This window comes from Brassica rapa, chromosome A03 (assembly GCF_000309985.2).
Source record: "Brassica rapa cultivar Chiifu-401-42 chromosome A03, CAAS_Brap_v3.01, whole genome shotgun sequence".
NCBI lineage: Eukaryota > Viridiplantae > Streptophyta > Magnoliopsida > Brassicales > Brassicaceae > Brassica > Brassica rapa.
In genome coordinates, this window is record NC_024797.2 from 36,082,196 (window position 1) to 36,098,698 (window position 16,503).

General features: G+C 29.0%; 1 long non-coding RNA gene across 1 annotated transcript; it reads right to left on the reverse strand.

Annotated features, from left to right (window-relative positions):
• Positions 1–7,528: 7,528 nt before the first annotated feature.
• Positions 7,529–8,796, reverse strand: LOC103848185. Its single transcript, XR_004456292.1, has 2 exons — positions 8,691–8,796; positions 7,529–8,349 (listed from the first exon to the last, which is right to left on the reverse strand). It is a non-coding gene; the product is annotated as an uncharacterized LOC103848185 (long non-coding RNA).
• Positions 8,797–16,503: the final 7,707 nt, after the last annotated feature.

The following is a 16,503-nucleotide window of genomic DNA, read 5'->3' on the forward strand; positions in this document are numbered from 1 at the left end:
ATTTCACCGTTTAAATAAATATAATTTCATATTTATGAAAATATGTTATTCCATTAATCTAGTAAATTTGACATAATAACCCGCAAAAGCTTTATTACATATATATATGGGTTTTAAAAATTACTGTATCGTTTTAATTATTTGTATGGCTTAAAATATCAAACAGTGAGACAAAAAGACAATTAATAATGAAATTTAGAGTAATTTGTTAGGTAAATTTTCTGCTTGTTCCGGATGACAAAAAGACAATTAATAAAGACTCATTCGGTTAACGAGTGCAGTAGCTCAGTTTTGGTGGAGCCCAGGAGGGAACAAAAAATGTATGCATTGGAAATCATGGGATAAGTTATGTCTACCTAAAGATAATGGAGGTTTGGGTTTTAAGGATCTTATGGATTTTAACACGGCGATGCTTGGAAAGCAACTGTGGATGCTGATTGAGAAGCCAAATACTCTTTTTCTAGAGTTTTTAAAGGACGATACTATAAGAATGCTTCACCCCTTGAACCGATCCGATCTTACTCTCCGTCATATGGCTAGAGAAGTATTACTTCTGCTAGATTTCTGGTTTGTAAAAGACTAATCAAAAGCGTAGGAACAGGTTCATCTATATCGGTATGGAATGATCCTTGGATCCCAGCCACTCGCCCGAGACCAGCAAACAAAAACCTTCAAAAAAGTTACCCGGACCTAACAGTGGATTTCCTCATTAATTCGGAATCCCGAACTTGGAATGTTGAGGCAATTAGGGCTTTGGTGGATCCTCAGGATGTACAAATAATTGAAAGTATCCCATTAAGTAGACATCAGATGGAAGATAGGGATAGATGGTATTTCACTAATAATGGGAAATATACGGTCAAATCAGGGTATCAAGTGGAGCGGGTCTATCCTGATAAGGAAAAACCACCAGACTCTAATGGACCCACAGTGGATACGTTAAAAGCTTTCTGTTGGGAAGTACGGTGTCCGCCAAAGATAAAGCATTTTTTATGGCAACTTCTTTCCGGTTGTATAGCGGTTATGAAGAATCTTCGGGCGAGAGGTATACAAGGAAATATTTGTTGTGCTCGATGCAGAGATCCGGAGGAATCAATAAACCATGTGTTTTTTGAATGCTCTCCAGCACGTCAAGTTTGGGAATTATCTAAAATACCATCGAACCAGACTATTTTCCCTACTTGCTCGTTTTTTGGTAACATGGATCATCTCTTTTGGAGAGTCAATCCAAAAATGGAGGACCACCAATTTGCATGGATATTATGGTATATATGGAAATATCAGAATAATAAAGTGTTTAGTAATCTGGATATTGATCCAAGGGAAACTCTTAAACTAGCAAAACTAGAATCAGCACTTTGGGCTGAAGCACAGGTACTCACTGAACAAAGGAGGGAGCGTCAAGTTCTGACTACACCTTCATTAGGAACTTCAGGACGATGGTGTTTTACAGATGGTTCGTGGAAAGAGAATGAACTATTTTTGGGAAAAATATGGTATAGTACCTTACCCCGCTTTGATGGTTTATTAGGAGCAAGGAACGTAAGGTCATGCCTATCACATCTTCACTCGGAGGTGGAGGCGTTGATTTGGGCAATGGAATGTATGAAGAACTTACGACAGTTTCAGGTTACGTTTGCAACGGATTGTTCTCAATTGGTGAAGATGGTTTCGGAACCAAAAGAATGGTCAGCATTTGAAAGTTATCTGGAAGATATCAAGCTTTTACGTAGAAGCTTCCTCAACTCAGAGATCGTCTATGTACCCCGAACGAAGAACCTACAGGCGGATAGCTTGGCACGTAGTGCCAAGAAACAACCGTCTCTCGTCGTTCACATGGATGCGGAGTTACCGTGTTGGTTTGCAGAGTCAATATGAGTCTGTGAATGTCTTGTTGTCAAAAAAAAACAGTCTCATTCAGTATTTATGTCAAATTTAGATTAGCTTGATTTCCTTTTATCATGTGAGATTCAGTTCAGATTTGTGGATCAGTTTATTTGCCCATATTTAAATTTTCTCAGGTTAATTGATTAATGACAAACATCATTCCGCATTAATTAGTTAACTAGGCCCTGATCCGCGCGGGTATGAATTTTCGGTTTTTGGTTATTTATTTAACTAAATGATGTATTTGTAATATTTGATGTATTATATTCACCAAGTAAATAATTTTTTGGCATCTTAAACCATCTATTTATGATGAATATTCGACATCATATAAAAAATAAAACAAACAGACGTAATTAGAGAATTGTAGACGATATATAAAAACAATGGTTATTAATGTAAAATATGAAAAAATATTATATTATGACTTAGTATGACATAAAAGATTATAAATTAGTTATACATGTTTAAAGAAAATACAATGATTTTTAAACTTCTATGAAAAATTTAACATATAAAAAATGGCGATGAATTAGTCATCAAATTGTAAGTAATTTCATAATTATATTAATAATAAATTATTTATAGTCTCTGTTTTTCGTCAAAATAATTATTAAATTAATATGTTAAAACACCATATTATGAAAGCTCATGTTGTAACCGTTTTTTTCTGGGAAGTATACCAAAAACAATTAAATTTAACTCTTCATTTTGTTTAAGTTCTGTATCGGTAAAAGATTAAAAAAATCTCTCTATCTTTTAAAATGTTCAATTTGAAGCTTATTATGCAAAAATCATACGCAAATATAGGCAATTGGTTGGAATCTCTATATCTTTATATTTTTACAAATTTTAAATTTATTGTTTCGTCTTCTGCAAGCAGATCAATTACCGAAGTAATATATCAATTGGTTGTAATCAAATATATTCTTATAATTAGTGTAATTATGGTTACAGTTTTTATATTTAATAGGTACATTAAAGATACGACATTGAAGATATTATGTTTTGATTTATAGAAGATATTGGATTTTGAGTTTATATTTATTGATTTGTTTTTTTATAAAGCTTAGAAAATCAATAGGATGATTGATTGGTTGATACATCCTATAAGGAAAACGAAAACTATAGGTGGTTTGAATATTGTACATCGATCGATGCATGATGTAAGTTGACTATATAAAACTTGAGCATGATCATTTCAAACTAAAGTATATGGAGGTTATATGCATTTGTTATATTGTAGTTAATATAGTTTAAATATTACATATGTCAAGTGATTCACATTTTCGTAAGAATAAAATTCAAGTTCATTATTGGATCATACTCGTCCGTAATAAGCTACGTTAAATATGATGCATTTTTAGGTTAATTTAATCACATTAAGTTTAAATTTGATTAAGAAAAACTCATTAATATAACTGAAAAGACAAGAATTAAAATATTTAGATTCATTTAATGACATTAAGTTTAAATTTGATTATGGAAAACTCATTAATTTAACTAGAAAAGAGAAACATTAAAATAGGTAATTCAGTTTAATTTTCAGTGGCATGGAAGTATAAATAAGTTAGAAAACTTAGGGATATTTTTTAATGGGTACTTCTCTTTTAATAATATAATAGAAAAAGAAAAATTTTAAATTTATTGTTTCCTCTTCTGCAAGCAGATCAATTACCGAAGTAATATATCAATTGGTTGTAATCAAATCTATTCTTATAATTAGTGTAATTATGGTTATAGTTTCTATATTTAATAGGTACATTAGAGATACGACATTGAAGATATTATGTTTTGATTTATAGAAGATATTATGTTTTGATTTATAGAAGATATTAGATTTTGAGTTTGTACTTATTGATTTGTTTTTTATAAAGCTTAGAAAATCAATAGGATGATTGGTTGGTTGATACATCCTATAAAGAAAACGAAACCTATAGGTGGTTTGAATATTGTACATCGATCGATGCATGATGTAAGTTGACTATATTAAACTTGAGCATGATCATTTCAAACTAAAGTATATGAAGGTTATATGCATTTGTTATATTGTAGTTAATATAGTTTAAATATTACATACGTCAAGTGATTCACGTTTTCATAAGAATAAAATTCAAGTTCATTATTGGGTCGTACTCGTCCGTAATAAGCTACATTAAATATGATGCATTTTTAAGTTCATTTAATCACATTAAGTTTAAATTTGATTAAGGAAACCTCATTAATTTAACTGAAAAAGACAAGTATTAAAATATGTAGGTTCATTTAATGACATTAAGTTTAAATTTGATTATAGAAAACTTATTAATTTAACTAGAAAAGACAAACATTAAAATAGGTAATTCAGTTTAATTCTCAGTGGCATAAAAGTATAAATAAGTTAGAAAACTTAGGGATATTTTTTAATGGGTACTTCTCTTTTAATAATATAGATTCATGTTTAAACATAACAAAAATAAACACTTGTCCGCATCAAATTTTTTTTAATGTTATTAGTTAGTTATTATTATAGGGGAAATTTTACTTATACACTTTTTATGATACCACTTTTCAACTTTACCATCAATCAAAAGGTATTTTCAAAAATACCACATTCATTAATGTGTAAAAGACAATATTGCCCTTAACTTATCTTCAACTCATTTCTCTCTCTCTCGTGAATCTCCGTCCGTCGTCTATCGTCTCTGTTCAGATCCGCTGTTTTCCGTTCAGATCCGCCGTCTCCGTTCAGATTCGCCGTCTATTCGCCGTCTCTGTCCTCCAGATCTACCGTCTCTGTCCTGAACCGACGTCTTCGTCCAGATTCGTCGTCTTCGTCCAGATCCACGAAGCAATCGAGATCGAGACTCAAAACTTCAAATGTTGAATCCTCAGCAAGAATCACAACCTGTAAGTATTTTTTTCGGATTTTGTTGTTTTGATCTAAGAGAAAGAGTTATCTATTAATAGTCTGATCTAAGAGAAAGATTTCTAATAGTGAACATTGAGTTTTTAAAATTTTATAACTCTTTATAAATCGAAGTTATTTAGTAATGTAATTGACATGTTCAGTTCCCGACACTCATAAAAAAAGCATATGTTCAAGCTTATATGAGAGCCACAACTCTGCCTTCACACATTTTCTTTGATCTACAATGTTAATCATCAAATTCATCATTGTCTCTTGTTTTTTTTTCTAAAGTCTTATTGACCAACCATTGACATTTTTTAGTTTCTTCTTGTGTCTTAGATTGCAGAGTCTGTTTCTTTTAGCAGTGATAAAAAGTATGATATAACGCAAGTGAAGGCTCCACCTCAGCTGCAGAAAACGATATGTTAAGTAACTCAATCAACTAAAAGACAATTTAGAAAAGCTTATAAGAGAGTTTATAAAGTTTGTTAAATAATTTATAAGGTTTATAAATTCTGCACAATTTTGAAGTTAACTACGAGGTATTGTGATACTTCAACAGAGCTACCAGACAAGCCAAAACTGATCATCCAACGTTCAAATATGAATTATGTTGAAACTGATTTTTTGTATTTTAGGTAAGGAGGAATTTAGTGAAATTGAGAATTCACACCTTGCGGAAGTGTTGTAGAACTAGCTAGAAAGAATAACATTCAATTTTCAGGAGAACCTTATGCAAATAAGATTATTGATGAATGGGGGTAGATCTATGGTTCACTTTCTCATATCAACCAATGGGGTTAGATCTATGATTATTGATGAATGTAAATAATTTATAAAAGTTGATAAAAAAACGTTATGAAAGCATACATTCAATTTATAAGGGTATTATATTAGTTCCATAGGTTTATAAATCAACTAAAAGAGTCTATAACCATTTAGAAAGCCTTATAAAACAATTTATAATGGTTTGTATAATAATTTATAAGGGTTTATAAGGGTACGTTAATAATGTATATGGGTTTATAAAAATAATTTTTTAAGTTTATACACCATTATAAATATTATAAAATGATTTATATGGGAACTTAAAATTTCTGAAGCGGTGGAGTCTTGATTGCTGTCCACATGTACCTCAGAATCTGCCATGTATCATCATCTCTTTACAAAGCCTTATAAGGATATGTAAAATTATTTGTAAGAGTTTATAAACTATTAATAAATGCATATAAAACAAGTTATAAAATCTATAAACCATTTATAAATGTTTATAAGAAAGTTATGAAAGTTTATAAATAATTTATAAGGGGTATGTATACTATTAATAAGAGTTTATAAAAACTGTATGAAATATTAATTATATTCAATTTATAAGAGGTATTATAAGAGTTGTATAGGTTTATAAATCAACTAAAAGAGTCTATAACCATTTAGAAAGCCTTATAAAACAATTTATAATGGTTTGTATAATAATTTATAAGGGTTTATAAGGGTATGTAAATAATGTATACGGGTTTATAAAAATAATTTATTAAGTTTATACACCATTATAAAATATTATAAAATGATTTATAAGGGAATTTAAAATTTCTGAAGCGGTGGAGTCTTGATTGCTGTCCACATGTACCTCAGAATCTGCCACGTATCATCATCTCCTTACAAATCCTTATAAGGATATGTAAAATTATTTGTAAGAGTTTATAAACCATTAATAAATGCATATAAAACAAGTTATAAAATCTATAAACCATTTATAAATGTTTATAAGAAAGTTATGAAAGTTTATAAATAATTTATAAGGGTATGTATACTATTAATAAGAGTTTATAAAAACTTTATGAAAGATTATATTGAATTTATAAGGGGTATTATAAGAGTTGTATAGGTTTATAAATCAACTAAAAGAGTCTATAACCATTTAGAAAGCCTTATAAAATAATTTATAATAGTTTGTATAATAATGTATACGGGTTTATAAAAATAATTTATAAAGTTTATACACCATTATAAAGGATTATAAAAGAATTTATAAGGATATGTAAAATTTCTGAAGCGGTGGAGCCGTGCTTGCTGTCCACATGTGCCTTAGAATCTTTCATGTATCATCATCTCTTTACAAAGCCTTATAAGGGTATGTAAAATTATTTGTAAGAGTATATAAACCATTAATAAAGACATATAAAACAAGTAATAAGATCTATAAATCATTTATAAATGTTTATAAGAAAGTTATGAAAGTTTATAAATAATTTATAAGAGGTATGTATACTATTAATAAGGGTTTATAAAAACTTATGAAAGCCTTATAAAACAATTAATAATGGTTTGTATAATAATATATAAGGGTTTATAAGAGTATGTAAATAATTTATAAGGGCTTATAAAAATAATTTATAAAGTTTATACACTATTATAAAGGATTATAAAATAATTTATAAAAGTATGTAAAATTTCTGAAGTAGTGGAGTCTTGCTTGCTGTCCTCATGTGCCTCACAATCTGCCACGTATCATCATCTCTTTACAAAAGTATATAACTATTTATTCAGGTTTATAAAACTATTTAAAAGGGTGTATTAAACTATTTACAAGAACATATAAGCTATTTATAAGTCTATTGTTAAAAGTACAACTCGACGATTTATAAGTTTTTATTAAGAAGTTTTTAAACAAGAGTTGATTGTATATGTCTATACAAAACACATAAATGTTTGAACTTGAGAAGTCTTGTGAGGAATGATAGGCAGAATGAGTGTAAGAAACTCAAAGTGATTTATAAGCGTTTATAAATTTATTTACAATGGCTTATAAGGTAATTTTTCTAAAATCCCTCCAAAAGACAATCAACACAAAAAAGACATATCTGGTGAAAGAGCCACGTCCTTCAACAAGGGATATATTGCTTTAACATAGTCTGAGAACATCAAGGCTTCTCCATATCTCACTCTTCTATAAAAGAAACAATTGAAACCAAACTCACTTACATGTCCAACTAATATTTTCAACTATGCAACTACTAAAGAGAGATACAATTGTTTTAGTATAAGAGATGTCTAAAGAAGATGAGAGAGAAGAATGTACTAAGAAGCCAACTCTGCAACTTTTATAAAGCGTTATAAATACGTAATTCTTTGATAGCACAAACCACATTCTTCTTCAGAGTCTCTCTTGCCTCTTCAAACAGCTCACCAACCTCGTAAATTTTCAAAATCTGAACAAAAGCCAGTCACATATTATTTCTACGCATCAGCATTCACTTCCAAAAATAAGATTCAAAAATAGTATGCTTTCGTAACTCAACAAACTCATCATTCATCTCCACTGCTTCTGTAGATATTATACACAAAACAAGACATAAAAAATAAATCTCACAAAGTATAAATAGAACGTTACACTACCAAAACACCAACGTTCCACCTCATATACTGCACATACTAAAACATTGCTAGTCAAACTACAAATAGTAGCATTGTATTGCCTTAAGGAAGTGAGATACTTATATATGCATATCACCACACATATTCTCCACAACATCCTTTAAATCCAAAAGCTGACAACACACATTTGTAATTCTCTGCAACATCACCAAATCAACCAAGAGAAGAAGTAATCATGGAATAATTATACTCTTAGGTTAGTACCTTCTCATGAATTAAATAATTATATAAATCTGAAAACTATGAAAATAAATCAACCAAATCAATAATTGTACTCTTACGTTAAGCTTTATGTCTTTTGATTGCTAATAGATCAACAGTAAGATTTGAAAGGACCCAATTTATAAGATCTTATAAATTTGATATCTGAAAAATTCACTTGAAAAACTTCGTCTTCTTTCTTAGAAACATATCGATTTTGATAAATCAAGCTAAAATTACAGAAAGAGGCAAAAATCACCATATACTATCATCTTACCTTTGTTAGTGTTTCTTAGGCGTTGGGAGAGAGATCGTCTCGTTCGTCTGAGCTTGTCGAGTCTGTCAGCTTTGCCGGAGAACTTCTCGGCATCGTCAGATCTCGCCGGAAAACTCGTTAGCGTTGATCGTCTCATTCGTGTTTCGCCAGAGAACTCATCAGCATCGTCAGATTTCGCAAGAGAACTCGTCTTCGTTGTCAAAGCTCGCCGGAAAACTCGTCAGAATCACCGGATCTCGTCGGATTGATTATCAGATAGTGGAGAAGAAGATAATAGTTGTAGTTTTAATTAGATATGGATATAATTGTATTTTGCCTATTAAAATTTTAATGGTAAAGTTGGTTAAGGTATTAATGAAAAGTGGTACATTGAAAGTGGTATTTGTGGCAATTTCCCATTATTATATTAGTTAGTTTGAAAATCGATTTAGTTATGTTTTATGGTTATTTTAATGCATAAACTTCAGAATATAAAAGTTGTTGAATTATTGAAGTAGTGATGATAAGTGAAAAAAAAAAAGTAAATATTATAATAAAACACTTAAAAATAAGAAAATTTTGTTGAATACTTCTGGTTTAATAGAATACTAGATCTTGAAGGTTTAGTTCTTTCTATCTTCAAATATTCTAATTTATATAACATTATTATGTAACAATACCATTTTTACATAATATTTTGTATTTTGTAGAAAAAAATACTATTTTACATAATTTTATGTTTCATTTCTAAAATTTGCAATTTTTATTGAAATTAAATTGAACTGAATATAATAGAGGATAAATATTTTGGGATATTATTAAAAACAACAAAATTTATTTTAAAATAAAAAATAATATTTTGTACTTGCAGATAACCATCTTATTTGAGAAATTGCTTGAAATACACTAACTTGGATAGCATTTAAAAAACTCAATAAAAGATATCCTAACATTTGAGCTTGGAGTTTAACGATTATTGTTTAGGATTTATTATTTAGGTGGTGAAATTGAGTTTATAAACTTCTATAAATAATTCCTATATATTTATAAATATTAATTTTGTCTTTTTATAAAAAATTTAAGATATTTATGAAAAATGATAATAATTTAAAGGTAAATTTGAAAAATAGTATCAAATATGAGGTAAAATAAAAATTTGTTGGAATTATGTTATATACTGTACCATTAAACCAGTTTGATAAATGTGTGTTCTCTTCATATAGAGTAGTGTTGGAATATCAATTTTTTTGACATATATAGGTCATTCATGCTATGACATTAGTATGCATATAGATGATAAAAGTGTGTTCATGTTTAATGTATCCGTTCATCTATATATTCTTTTCATATATATATTGTTTGTCCATTTATGGTTTGAGTAGGAGATGTACAACTTTATATATACTGATTAATAAACAAATTTGGTATAGTTTATAAATATTAAAATGAAATAGTTTTAACTCAATGGAGAATGTAATCCCTAATAATAGTTGACAAATGCTTTATATATACGATATATAGGTAAAGAGTTTAAATGTTTCATCTATGAAGGAGGGGTAAATTAAAATTTAAAATTTAATAAGAATATTAGATTTTTGTTAAATATTATTGACAAAAATTGTAATGTTACATGATAGAAGTATTTGAAGTTGTGACCTCTAAGATATATTTTATATTAAAAAATCACACATGTAATAAGTCATGGTTTATGTGTTTAATAAATTAGATTTTTATTCTAAAGTTTAAATAAAAATGTAGATTTCTTTCTAACAAAATATTTTTAAATTTTTTGTAAAATATGTTTTTGAAAAGTAATAATTTTATGTTGTTATTATCATTAAAATATTTTATATAATTTTTAACTTTCCTTTTAAATCAAAACTTCATTAAATTTAAATTTCGGATTAAATTTTATGATAACTAAAATTTAAGTTAATCAATTTTGGAAATAAAATTTAAAGTGATTCTGAAAAGATTTTAAGAGATTTTGTTAGAATTTTTTTTAATGAATATTTATCTTATTTTAAATAAAAAACAAAGATACTAAAAGATATTATAATTAAGACATGCACATTTGATAAACTTTTTAAATAATGCTCAAACTTCAAATATCACCAATGAAATTAAGTCGTGAGTTCTATTTTAATAGAATAGATATAGATATATGCCTCTTTTTGTGACAAAGAATAATATTAATACAAAAAATATTAGCTACGCACCCATTATTTTCCCTTTATTAAACCATATAGTATAACTTAATCATAGGTCTTAATAAACTATAAAAATTATATGTTGTTGGGATAAAAATGGGTAATCTCGAAATCAACATCCAAGAAAGATATATTTTGAGAAAAACGCTCGAGATAACTTAAAAAGTTTCGTTCAGAAACATTCAAAACAGAAGTTTCGGTACTAGGAAAGTACACGAGACAATCTTTCTCTCCCCGTCTCGCCACCAACAAGGTGGCCACGCCTCGCCTTGCCGCCAAAATGCGGCATGCCCTTCTCGCTACTAACACGGTGGCCACACCTCGTCTTGCCGCCGAAAGGGCGGTCACGCTTCGTCCTCGCCGCCAACGGGCGGTCATACAACTCAACTTTGCAATCTCTATCAAACTATCTCTTGTTTCGTCTCGATCAGAATTACCCTTAAAATTATATGATAAAAACGGGAGAGACTTGTTTTCTCGTGAAACTTCGAGTCAATTGTATAAAACGGTAACAATTAACTCGACACCAATGTTATCTCAACTATACAATTGGTTTTTATTGTCTCATAGAGCCAACGTTATGGGCGCCAACGTCGTGAGAAAGATGATTTCTTTGAAAGAAATCGTAATAATGTTCAAAGTCGAAAAACGGTCCGAAAAGGTCCAAAGACGTGGCAAAAACTAATTTTGGTTCCACATATGTCATCGCATGTTTATATAATATAAACTGTTATTAGACTAAGTACTAGTTTGCGGTAAGGTAATAATATCGTTCACAATTTTGTTGAATAGCAAAAAATGTCTTACTCTGTCCCTATCTTCTTGAAAACGTTTTTTTTTAAATATAATTCTTGAAAACGTTGATGAAAGTGAGAAGAGAGATTCCGGTAGCGGCTGCTATCTACTTTTCTCTTGGGCGATTCAAGACTCCATTCATGTGCGTGTTATATACATAAATACTATATCATAACTCGCGCACATACACGGAGTGAGTTTTTATAATAGTGTTTATTTATTAAATAGTTTTAACATTTTGCAACACTACAATTTTTATCGATTATAAAATGACGAATACAAATGTTGGTCTTTTAAATATATCATCGTTGTTGAATAATTAACATATTATATCTCAATTTAATTATTTTAAGACTTCATATGCACAAAAAGAAATTAAGTTTTGCGGCTAACACAAATCACCAAAACCAAATAGGTAACATCGATTATATTAATATATTAATAATAATCTAACGCGAATATATTAATATTTTTCTACAATAAATATATTGTAGTTTTAAAAAAGTTAAAACAAATACCCGCACATCTCTAGTTTTACTTACAAGGATTAATTCTAGTTGTTTAGTTGGTTTAGAAATTAGTGAATTAAAATAAAAAGGTGGAAATATGTATAGCTTATTTTCTTCCTCGGAATGACTTGATCTTTTATTTGGTCTTGATCTGATTTTTTTTCAGGTAACAATATCCTCTCAGTTTTTAAAATTATAGCATTAAATATCAAATATTAGAAGTATATACGTAATAAGCAATCAATACCATTAAAAAGAGAACATTCCCATTTTATGCCCTTAATAAAATACTTCAGTTTTCCAAAATTGTCCTTATATTTATGAACAAACTAAAATTTTCATTAATGGCGTTATTGTCTTTCGGTTTTTCGTTCTAACATTACATTTAAACGGACTTGATGTTGTACAACAAGAAATTTTTAACATCGTTAGCAACATGTTACTATTATATGCAGAGAATATGACTGACTACATGTAACAAAAAAACCAAGTCTGTAGCAATACTTTTACATAAATATGAGTGCACATAGATTTAAGGTTAAAAAACTTCGTATTTACATATACATTGGATTGCAGATTTTCTTATTTTAGCCCATGGTTGTGAAATAAATTAGATATGACACAAATTTGTTAATTAATTAAATTAGTTATGTTATATATAATCCATTTCATAGCCCATACACGTTTTTGATAATAACAAATAAATTAAAATCTGCAATAATTTTAAAAAGTAATATTTGATATTGAAACTTTCTAACTAAATGATTTTAAGACATTATCTCAAAACTAAAAAAATTGGGCCACTTTATATGTTTAGAAATACAACCATTGTTTAACTTATTTACAAACATAAAACGGTTGTGTGAGACATTGTAAAATAAATATTTCTTTATACTGTACACTCTATAAAATTTATTATTCTATATAATCAAATCATATGACTTATGTTTAATTTATAGAAATAATCAACAATTCATATACCCGCACTTTTTATATAATTAAGTAACAAAAAATAGACTCGCATAATTGAAACTTGATTATGTGACATTTTATATAATCAAAACAAAAGACTTATCAATCCATTCGTAGATAAAACAACAAAAATAGTATCCGTCAAAAATCTAGTTGCACATTTATATTTTAACTCCGATGAGAAGCGAATCATATATATAAATAGTTTATGTATCTAGAATTCAATACGTTTTGCATTATTTACATCAAGTTGGTCGGTGAAGGATAATAGCATATTTATATAATATCATATGATTAATTCTTTGAGCATGAAAGATAAAAGAAATTTATATCATAATCTCTGTGGAAGGAAAGAAATGAAAAAATACATGGGGCAATACCTACTACAGCAGCAGGGCTTGCATAAATGGTGAATCGATTAATTCGGGATCGATGCTTAGCTTTTCGTCAACAATTAGGAGACTTCAAATTTGCAGCAGAGCTTTTTTGAGGCTTGCCAAAAGATAACACACTCTTTTTAACTAATAGTTTTTTCATAGTGTTGGATTTTCTTAAACTGATGCACTAGAAGTAAAAATGATATTTTTTGAATAAATTTAACATATATTCAAAAACATTTATATCAATAACTCAAAAATGCATTTTCTATATCATATCTGAATCTGGGGTAGTGATATGCAGAATATATTAAATTGTACTCGATCCTGAAAAAAAGTAAAATCGTTTTTACGACATAGGATGCAAGTTACATCAGGCGGCCATATTCGTTTATATTGGGTTAACAAAAATTCCATTTTTAATTGTTATCGAATCTTGTCACTCTAAAAATACTCCACAAGTTACGTTATTAAAGCAAACATGCACCTACCTATATTTTATTGATAAGATTCGAAGATTTGGTTTTAGGAACCATCCAACTTCAAATCTGAGAGTATACGTGAAAAAAATCATAATTTTGGGCACAAACTCTTTCTGCAAGGCGATCGATTAGGATATTCATAGAACGAGGAATAAAGGATATGAATCAATAAGTTAAAACCCAGTGAATGAGAGAAAATCATCAATTTCAGCCTTAGAAATGATCATTTTCTTTTTCTTTGAGTAGGTTGACTAGTTGGAGAGAGTAAAATTCAAAGGTCATTCAGAACTGGTAACCATATCACCTATTTTAAAATTTACCACCATCACCATGTTTTGTTAGGTTTTAAGCCAACTTATGTACCTTAATTTTCAACATTTTTTTTTATCAAAAAAACTCGAAAAGAAGACAAACATATATGTGTAAGTATGCAACGTCCTCTTGGATTTAAACAAACATTATAGTTTTATAATCTTTGAAAGTCTGCTAAATTTACGCTGAAGATTTATTTAATGCAACATGATCTTGACTGGTGAAAACCCACAAATTAAATAATGATCTACATGTGTAATACTCTCAAAAAAATTTACGCATGACTGCTGATAAATAATCTACACTATTGTCTTTATTCCAGTGGAGATCGAAGTTTTTGGTCAATTGGTTATGTCCTATGAGTGGTTGAAAACATGGCTTACGACAAATCAAATCATACAATTTAAATTATATCACAAGGGGCATATCTCAGGTTCATGAACTTCATGTATTACGTCACGAATAAGCATATTTATAAAAGTTAATATGTAATTCTATATGTATAAAGCACGACGGCTATATTGAATACTGAGAATTTCCTTTTCCGAAATATTCGGTTCGCTTGAAATCAGTGTTTTGAAACCCGACCCGGACCCGCGGTTGAACCGGTAAACCCGGTGACCCAGAAAAAATCCGGTTTGGATTTTGTTAAAAACCCAATATCTAAAAACCCACAAAAACCCGAAAAAACTCACTAAAATCCAGAACCCGATACCGGTTGAACTACCGCTTAACCCAATAAATAACTTTTACGTCATTTTTTTAGTTTTTAGATTATGTTTTATATTCTAAGTTTACAATTAAGAAGTTAGTTACTGACCAAAAAAAGTTAGGTTTTCCGTTTTCAGTTTTATATTTGTGATTTTTAGATTTTGATAAAAATTGCACTATGCCACTTGAAGAAAATGAAGTAAACAATGGTAAAGAGAACCAAAATTAGTTGATGTGATTTGGTGTTAGTTTATTTCTGCTATTGATAATTTATTACAATGATCTTTTACTTTTGGTTTATTTTTAATTTGAAGTTTAATTTATTATTCACATTAGACATTTAAATATTTATGAATTTTATATCTTGATTCTTTTGTAGATTCAGAAATTTTTAAATAGTCTAAACTATTTTTTGATATCTTGTATATCAAATGAAAATATAAAAATTAAAGTTAAGTATTTTTAAATACTTTTTAAACATAAAATATATACATATACAAACTATTATTTTATGTTTTAAAAAATATTAAACTTTATTTTTTTAATTTTTTTTTATAGCTAATATATTATTATATAATAAAATTAATTCATTTATAAACCCACGGTTGACCCGCGGTTGACCCAGTAACCCATCGACCCGGTAAGTCGTCCGGTTCAGTGTCCGGGTCGGGTTTAAAAAGATTGCTTGAAATAGATATGATGCAAAGGTGTAAATACGTCATTCTGAATTGGGTGAATAAAACAAAGTTTGGTTATATTGTATAGATGTTAAGAAACTTATTGGTGCCTTAGGATGCCATTACAATTATTAACTTTTTTTAATATATGAAAAACTCCGTACCAGTAATGTATATTCAGAAGAATATTCATTCGATCAACCATTTCAAATCTACCTCAAACACAGATTTACACCTCTTATGGCTCAGCCCATTTGAAGGGGTCACTAGAAAATCCTACACCTCTTCTTTCAATAAATAAGGAGTCAACCTCCTTTGAGAGAGGATTCTCTGACTTTCGGGGACTCTTTTTTGGTCTCTCATTCATCTCTCTCTACTTCTAGAGAGAAAAATACCTATCCACATGCTTTCACCTAAACACTTTTGATCCTTTGTTGTAGAACTACGATTGGTTTGATCCTCTTTCGGGATAAGTAGGCAACCCTTCACCAGGTCCAGCTATAATCATTAAACATCTTTTTTTTATTCTCTTCGAGTCGTCTCCATCCGGTTCAAGCTCAGCATGAAGACTTCTCATAACCCCACCGACGAGTCCTCGTCTCGTTCATTCACTAGTTTGTTGACAGTTCTCGGTTCAAACAGTTGGCGCCCACCTGTTGGAGATAAACTTGAAGCTTGAAGATAACTTAGAGAATAAGTTATCATAATCCTATGTTATGTTTAGGATAAAATAGGTTTTTACTAATATATCTCTATATAAGAAGATGGTGAGTTGTGCCATGAACTTGT